Genomic DNA, 8,979 nt, shown 5'->3' with positions numbered 1-8,979 from the left:
TTTTAGGGCTCAAAACCCAATAATTTATTATTCTAGCTCATTGGCCAAGTCATTCAGCTGAATTCATTTCTATTCAAGTATACAATACGCTGCAGAAATGGCCACAAACTGTTTCGACCCCTAGCCAAAGCCCAGCGGTGAGTCCACTACAAAAATATATTTGAGGCTAGAGCATAGCTCGACAGATGCTAAAAAAAGATTGGCCGCCATCCCGCCCTGCGAACGTGAACGTCCTGCGAATCTGTATCAAACACCACACGTGATCAAATATTGTAGTCACGTTGGTCTTCTGGTGCCTTTAATTTCCGTGGTCTACCCATGGCAGTGAGAAAAAAAATGAGACCGCAACTAAAACGAGACCGCAACTTGATCTGCTCGACCGTATGACATTGCGCGCATGCGCACGTGTGCTATACAGTGAAATACGTTCGACAGATGTCGTTTCAAGGGCACAGGCGGCAGCTAAAGCGCGCTTTGAAGGGGCTTTAGCTTCGATGCGTTGGAAACAGACGCGATGATGACAGTTTTTTTCCACAACGGAGCCAGCTGTAGAAAAAGTAGACGACGAACGCGTGGGCCAAGAGCGCGCGGTGGCGCCGAGGGCTGTGGAAGAAGACGCGTCGCTCGAGTTATTGCTCATTTTGTTCGCGGACATCCCCTATTCACATGTAAAACAGCAAATCGAAAGTATTTTAAGTAAGCAATTATTTTGAAACAGGAAAAGAAATACGGCATAATGTAACAAAGGCGCGTATGGGTGGTTAAGGCAACATTATAATTAATGACATTCTAGATACGAAAGATCGATGTATTTCACCTGTGAAGCAACATGACTGTTTTAACTGCGATGAATAAGTGGTGAATATTTTGCGCCAGTGAATCGCAACAATCACTCACCATGCGCTTTAATAATGCGAAAGAATTATATGCCCCATGAAGCGAAAAATCCCGTGTCCGCTGTTGCCATAACCCACGTGACCAAGTGATATCACGTTTCCCGCGCTGGACCTGCTGCGGCTCGCATTGCGAAACCGCACGGTGAACGACCACGGCATCGCACCTGGCCCACTCCCAAAATTATATTAAGGTGGATTAAAGCGGATTAAGGTGTGTTAAAGTTGGTACGAATTAGAGGAAGGTGGATTAGGGGGGGGGGGGGGGGGTTCAATTTAAGGTGACAACTTAGACAAGTCCTATCCTAATGCTTTCGCCTTCAAATCACGTAAGAATACTTACGTGACTGTCAATTCATTATCACAGGTGCAAGGGCACAGTTGTCTTGCGTAAGATTCCCGGCAAAATAGGGCGATGATCCGTTAGATGAAAAGGTTTATTACATTTAGCTATGTGCTAACATTTTTAAGTGAACACACTAAAATGGTTACAGAAAAGGGAACATGGGGCTTCGGTATGCACAACCCCACGAAATTATTTCATATAATTAATTTTAACGGACATCTGCCAATTTGCGCAGCGGATGAAGACCGCAAAAACCGAGAGGCGACTGGGACTGAGCCGCCGCTTTATGTTTTGCCAACGCCACCAAGCCATCCACCAGCCAGTGCAGGTAAGTGGGCATCGTTACCTGTGATGATGAAGAAAATGGTAGATTTCACGACGTCTCTTTGTGGGCTGCTCCGTAAGCGACAATCAGGTGGCTCTGACGGGAAGGTGAGACGAGGCTGTGTACATTTCTTTCAAACGCGGAAGCATGCAACAGGAGTGGCGGCGTTGCTCCCTTCCTCGAGGCTCATTTGAACCTGCTGCAACCATGTCACTGTTAGCACAGGTCCATGTATATATATATATATATATATATATATATAACTCAGTCTTGCAATGTTACTAGATTTTAATCTTCTGTGACATAGCAAACGTTTTCCCATCCATCTGAGTGGATTTAAAATCTGTTGTGGCGCTGGCACACGGACACGACTATAGGAGGCACATGACACAACACGCAGATTCAACTTTCACGAACAAATTGTCACGTAGTAGTGATGGGGAAGAACACAGCAGCAAAACTGTTAATGATGAAACTAACTTTTTATTGGGCGAACTTGTCCCCACAGAAGGAAGTGACACTCAAAGCACAACGATAGCGTCGAGTTCAGTCGCGGATCGTCAAAATTGGGTCAAGCGCGTAAGATTTTATTGACCCTTTTCGCAGAACAGTTTGTTTTGGAGAAACGAGATGGGGCTCATGGCGGCGTGCCATACGTCTCCTTAGCGACCGCGCACGAATACGAAACCATTACAGCTTCTACCTTGCTTCTGTGAGATCAGCTGTCGGAAATGCAACTGAGTTTTCGCTAACACACCGTGCTCCAATCATGGTAGATCTAATCATGTGGATTGAAGACGTGTGTAATAGTTGGCTGCAAAAATAGTGACTGGCATGTTAAGGAATGGAATGAATCTGTGTGGCCAAGTTCGCGGACCGCTGCTGCAACTGTATGAACGTGTTACTGGCACTTCGTGATGTACGGCTTTCCTCGAGGATACAGAAATTTGCTCATCCGCCAGCCTTGTATCGCTAACATTCAAAGAAAGGGCTTCATCCCCAGAGCGTCGGCAAGAGTGAGTACCACTCATTAAACAATGACAAAGGGAGTAGCGCCGCTTCCTGTCATAGTAAGTTTCGCGCACGTTATCTATACACATCAATCCCGGCCACGGCGGCTGCATTTCGACGGGGGCGAAATGCGAAAACACCCGTGTACTTACATTTAGGTGCACGTTAAAGAACTCCAGGTGGTCCAAATTTCCGGAGTCCCCCACTACGGCGTGCCTCATAATCAGATCGTGGTTTTGGCACGTATAACTCCATAAATAATTAATTATTATCTATACACATCTGTTCCAAATGGCAGGAAAACTTACGCCCACTCTATCGCCGACGCATCAAGAATAAGTAAATGGGCGTACACTTGAATATATGCGCACTGTATACGCCCAATAAATGACGGACTACACCTATGGCGCACGAATGGTCTAAGCTGAATGTTTCGTGACGGTCTACAAGAGTAAGCGAGTTACTAGCTGTAATATATATTTCCTACAAGGTATTACAATGTACGAAACAGCTACGTTTCAAGCCTTGTGCGCAGCAAGAACAAATCTATAGGAACTGAGCGATTAGGCAGAAACTGACAAGCCATTACTTCAAAATATTTGCCGAATAAACAACAAAAAGCAAAACACACTAATCCTGACTGAATTCATAATCGGAAATATTGAATAGCTTGGAATGCATATTTAGCCCCGCTTTTAGAACAAGCACCATATACGCTGCTTGCGCCGTTTGGACATAGCTTAATCAGCTCCGAAAGCGCTTTTGCATGTTCTCTGAAGCGGTGATTCAAGTTTCGTGTCGTCCACCTAGTCACCGTCTACAATATCTCCAAAAACAGAGGTTTTCTAAGCCGCGCCGGCGTCATACTCTTCCATTGTCAACAAGGAGGCAACGGAGGCAGTTGAGGCAAGCAATGGACGCGTCACCACGTGATCAAATATGGCAACGCCCACGGGATCGCCGCGAAAAGGTTCAATAGGTCACTCGTTGAAAGTTACAGTGTAATCGCTGGTACCCGCGTGGTTTCCAGAAACTGCTACACAATTCGCGTTGCGCATGCCATCTGATTATACAAGGTTCGTCGAGGACATACAAAACACACAGAATCAACGATAACATTCGCGCAAGTTCTAAATCATGTAGGCGCGTTTTGGGCTTCGCGATAACGTTTAACGTTTTGTTAGCCGGTGAAAGTGGTCACCGAAGCGAAATAAGTGCACATGTCAATATTTATTGCCGGCTGATACTGCCGTACTCATACCACCGTGATTATCCTAGGACGTGCGTACATTGTCAGCAAAACGTTGCCTAAACCAAGAAAAATATATATAAGTAGACATCTTTGAGGCCGAGCTGATAGCCTTAAATGTTTCTTTTTATAATAAATTAGCGCTGTACTTGTCACCCATGTGCGTTTCGTGCACGTACCCTTGTTCAACTTAATAAAGGTGTCCTGCCAGTAAGCTCACATTTCATTATCATGGCCTTCCGATAGCACTGCTCGAAAACTCCTCGCACATCTAGGTGTGGCGAAGGCAGTCACTTCGACCTTGGCGAGAAGATGAGCCACTCCAGTGGCAGTGCAGGAGGCTGCTGTCATTGGAGAAATTAAGCTGCACAGAACCGGCAAATTGTCTAACTATATTAGCGAATTGTGGCCACTCACATTTATGAGAATATATTTGTTGTGTTTATCTCATTGTCGGATATTGCCTGCAAAATATGATGGATTCTGCAGGAGCCGATGGACGGGAAAGGGTCAAATTATGGACTTGAGCGTTCCGCAGTGGCATAGCGAGTTACGAGCGACGCCATTGGGAGAAAGCACCGGATTAATATTGCCGTTTTACGTAAAAATGGCCTGGCGTTCTTTGGCATGGGCATAAAGTGCTGTGCACTAGCCATTTTGCATTATGCGCCGATCGTAAATGGCAGCTGATGAATCGAAGCCGCGCAACTCTGCAGCACCACGCCATAGCAACTTGAGCCAGCGCGGCGGGTCGCCAAAATGAGGTCGAGGCAGCGAGCACCCGCAGTATACGCCTATTATGGCAGGCTGCAAAAAAAAATAATGGCTTCACTCGATATTATGAGGTACTTTGTAATTACTGCCGATCCAGCTATTTCTCGCTTAAATATCTGAGGACTATGTGTTCCGAACAGCAGACGTCGCAGCATTTTCTTTTCTTTTTTTTTCTTGCAGAGATAGCAAGGGGCGAGACCAGCAGCTCCACCGCAATGACGACTCCAATGACTACGCCCCCACCTAGCACGACGACCAGCTCCACAACAACGTCAACGACACGCACCCGTGAGTACCCATTGGAATTGGTACTATGGTCGAGTTAAGCGAATGCCTCGAAACGAAGCCTTTTCAATCACTTCAACAACTTGCTATTTTTGGTTCGTATGCCTCACAGCAAGCGCACCGAAAAGAAGAACGTTATTTTTCAGAACACTGTATATTATTCCACAAATAAAAAGTTAGAGGCGCTTAAGTTTCCTTACATGCATAGAATTCGAAAGCATTATGACTCTTCCGCGCGGTACTTTTCACTTGGCCATGTGTTCGAATTGGCAAAGTGAATTTTGGGGGTGGGCCGCCCAAATTTGGCGGATGGGCCAAATCAATTTCGGTAGTGGCCGCGGGGTCTGTTTTGAACAGGGTCAACTCAAGTTACGAATTGGGCAAAGTCAATTTTTTGGGTGTGGGCCACGGCGTCCATGCGACGCCGGGACTGTTGACAATGGGATTTCACAGTGCGAGCCGCAGCAGGTCCAGCACCGGGAACGTGACGTCATCACTTGGTCACGTGAGTTTTGCTACCGTCGGCCGTTAACGCCGGACGGACGCCGGATTTCCCTCGTAATCGGGCTTATAAAGCTTTCGCATTAAAATCGCCAAACACGGGCACTTAAGTAGTCCTAACCGCCAAGACAAATCACAATGGCAGCACGCGGTACAAATTGAAAAAAGCGTTTGTTCAGCTTCCACTCCTTCTTTTTCGTGATTTTTTTCTTGTATGTGTCTTTTTTTTTAAGATACAACTACGAAATTCTATCAAATGTTATAAAATTCAAATTAAAATACAGCGTTTCTACGGCTGTGAAAAAATCGTTCGAAATTTAAAAAACTTCGAAGGTAGATGTCTTAATGACCGAAAAAACATCCACGCTATAAGGAAGGAAAGTTCCTGAAAAATAAAAACATGACGAATTAGGCATATTACACAAAAACAGCGAATACAGTGGCAAAGAAAGATAAAGTGAGTGTCAGGTAGCTAACACATATTCATCAGCAATGACGAGAAAAAGCCGAGCGACCCTCGGTTAATCATGGCGCGTCAGCCAGTCATAGCCACTGGCGGTGCAAGTACGCTCTCCAGGTGCTGTGGTTCCACAAGATATGCGGAGTGGCTCAGAGGCAAAATTATTGATTCCATGGCGGTACTTGTTGGCATAGTTGGCACAGAATCATCTTTTTTAGAAATGACACTAAACACGATGACATATTGTAAAATAAGACGAGATATATGTGCCTCTCGTCTTCTACTGATGTGTGTCAGCTATCGGTCGATTCGTGGCCTCCCTCGGCTGCTGCGCGCGACGATGGCGTTGTTTATTGACATTCCCTTCGAAACGGGTCGCAGACAAATAGAGTTCAAGTAACCACTCAGCCTGCTTGATTTAATCAGATTTTACTACATATATAGCCATTTAACCTTCCGCCTATTCGATCCCAGTCCTAAATTCCATATTTAAAACGTATATTTCTATTTTATACCACAACCTACGTTTGCCATGGCTTCGGTTCTGTAAATGTCTTCGGTGCTTTTTTTCCCTCTTTAACTGCCCTTTACTTATCTCGACTGCTCACCATTTAATACTTCATCTTTGAATGCCAAGGTTTCTGAAAGGTGAACACTCCCTTCGAGTCTCGCTGGGTGAATATCTTGACATTCCATTACGATGTGCCGAGTGGTTTCCGGGGTATTTTTTCTGCAGAACTGACATGCCTCATCCTGTGGCGCATATTTGCCTGGTATGTTTTTGTTCTTGGCCAGCCAGCTCGAGCTTAAAATAGCAGGGCGCTGCCTTTGGCGTTATCATGTAGATCTTCCCTCTTGGTGGATGTTTGGAAAAAACTTCTACTTGACACCAATGGCTGATGGTTTCTTGAGTTGCGGGAGGCGACGGTGCTTAGCCGACCAGGAGTCCCAGTTGCCGGGCGGCTGCCTCTTCCCGCCCTGCGACCCAGACCTGCTCGTGAATTCTTACCGTTGTTCTAAACGAAGTGTCTACAGCTACGTCGGACGTATGCGCGAACAATCCAGAAACGGAAATTAAACTTAAGGAATTGAAGACCGAAAGAAATAAACTGAATAAAATACTAAGGCCAGCAAAAATAGATTACTATCAACGTGTGTATCTGAAATCAACGAGAAACGTCCAGATGCGGTTTGGAAAGTAATTAATAGTGTTTTGGGCCGTCAAACTACAAGTAGTGTACCCTTATCGATAAGCTATGTAAATTGCGAATTGAGCGGTAAACCACTGGCAGACCATTTCAATACTCATTTTGTGAATCCAGGCGTTAGGCACACCCATGACTCCCAAGTCGTGTATTCACTAGATAATTGTGTTACAGAAACTATATTTATGGAGCCCACTGATGAACACCCGAGGTGTTTACAACAATAAAAAAACCTTATTAACAGAAAAGCATTAGATATTGACAATTTACAAATTAATCCAATAAAATACGTATTACATCACTCGCCATTTATCCGCTCGTTGGTCGATACATTCAATTTAGCAATAGACTACAAAAGGATGGAAAGTTGGGCGAGTTGGTACGGTAACATATTCTTGGTATAAGCGCGAAGAAGACAGGGTGTCTTCTTCGCGCTAATACCAAGAATATGTTAGCAATAGAATCGGCATGTCATGAAACGAGCTAAAGTATCTGTAGTGCACAAACATGGCGATAATGTTTCTAATTATAGGTCAATATCTGTCCTACCCATTTTTTCCAAAGTGCTTGATAAATTTATTGCTACGCGCCTAACAAAGTTTCTAGACAGACATGATGTAGTAACAAACTCACAGTTTGGTTTTAGAAAAGGTAGATCTACTGAGGCAGCCCTTTTATCCTTGAAAGAAAGTATTGTGCAAAGCATAGACAACGAAGAATTCGCCCTCGGGCTCTTCATTGATTTTAGCAAGGCATTTGACTGCCTCAGTCATGACATTCTTAAATATACTTGGAGAATGCCAGCAAACTTGCAAGTAGAAAAAATCGAGAGGCAGACACAGACAAAGTGACAGGAAGGTGGCTGGACTAACAACTGAACTTCATACGTGAAAACGACGTCCCCCGATTCAGTTGTTAGTCCAGACACCTTCCTGCCACTTTGTCTATGTCTGCCTCTCGATTTTTTCTACTTTCAAGTTTGCTGTCATTCTCCAAGTATAACCATGTACCAACTAGCCCAACAAGCCACTCTAATTCTTAAATATAAACTATCAATACATGGAGTACGCGGATAATCCACTCACTTTGATGGAATCATATTTCAGAAATAGAACTCAGTGTGTATGTATTAACAACGTCCTATCTTCTTTCTTAACACTTAAAAATGGAGTGCCGCAAGGGATTGTTTTGGACCCACTATTATTTAACTTATGACTTAGTAAATATATACCCTACAGTTGACTTCTTTACATATGCGGATGATAGCACTATACTCTTCAGTGGAAAGGACGCAAACGAACTGAATGTCAGGTGTAATGCATTGCTAATGAAACTATCTGATTCTTCACATTCAAATGTGATCAGAATTAACCCCACTAAAACGAAAGCTATTATTTTTAGAGCCAGAAACAAACTTTTTCAGATGGAACATTCAATCCCTTATTTAGACAAGCATATAGAATTAGTTAATGAACATAAAATCCTTGGAGTAATATTTTCATGTCATTTGAGTGGGGATGCTCATTTTAATAACCTTCGAAAAAAGTTTTCTGCAGTTGCTGCTGTAATATATCGCTGTAGAGGTTACTTGCCGACAAGAGTCAAGCTACAAATTTATCATGCATTGTTCACCTCGCAATTTCATTATTGCAGTTTAGTTTGGGCAACTCCAACACGAACTAACACAAATAAAATAGTTACATTGCAAAAGGCGCTTCTTCGACACATTGCTAATATTGAACCCCGATCAACAACAAAACCTTGTCACAAACATACCACATCATATGGGTAGATCGATACTACGAATACGTCTTTTACAAATATTTTATTCTGCAAGGAAAAAATGTAGAGATTTTCTTACATCACTAGAGACCTTGTAACACCTGTGCATCTCATAAACCCTGAACCTTGGCTTGTACCGCGCTTTCGC

The sequence above is a fragment of the Dermacentor silvarum genome, chromosome 10 (genome assembly GCF_013339745.2).
Source record: "Dermacentor silvarum isolate Dsil-2018 chromosome 10, BIME_Dsil_1.4, whole genome shotgun sequence".
Classification (NCBI taxonomy): Eukaryota; Metazoa; Arthropoda; class Arachnida; order Ixodida; family Ixodidae; genus Dermacentor; species Dermacentor silvarum.
Note: the sequence above shows the minus strand (reverse complement) of the source record.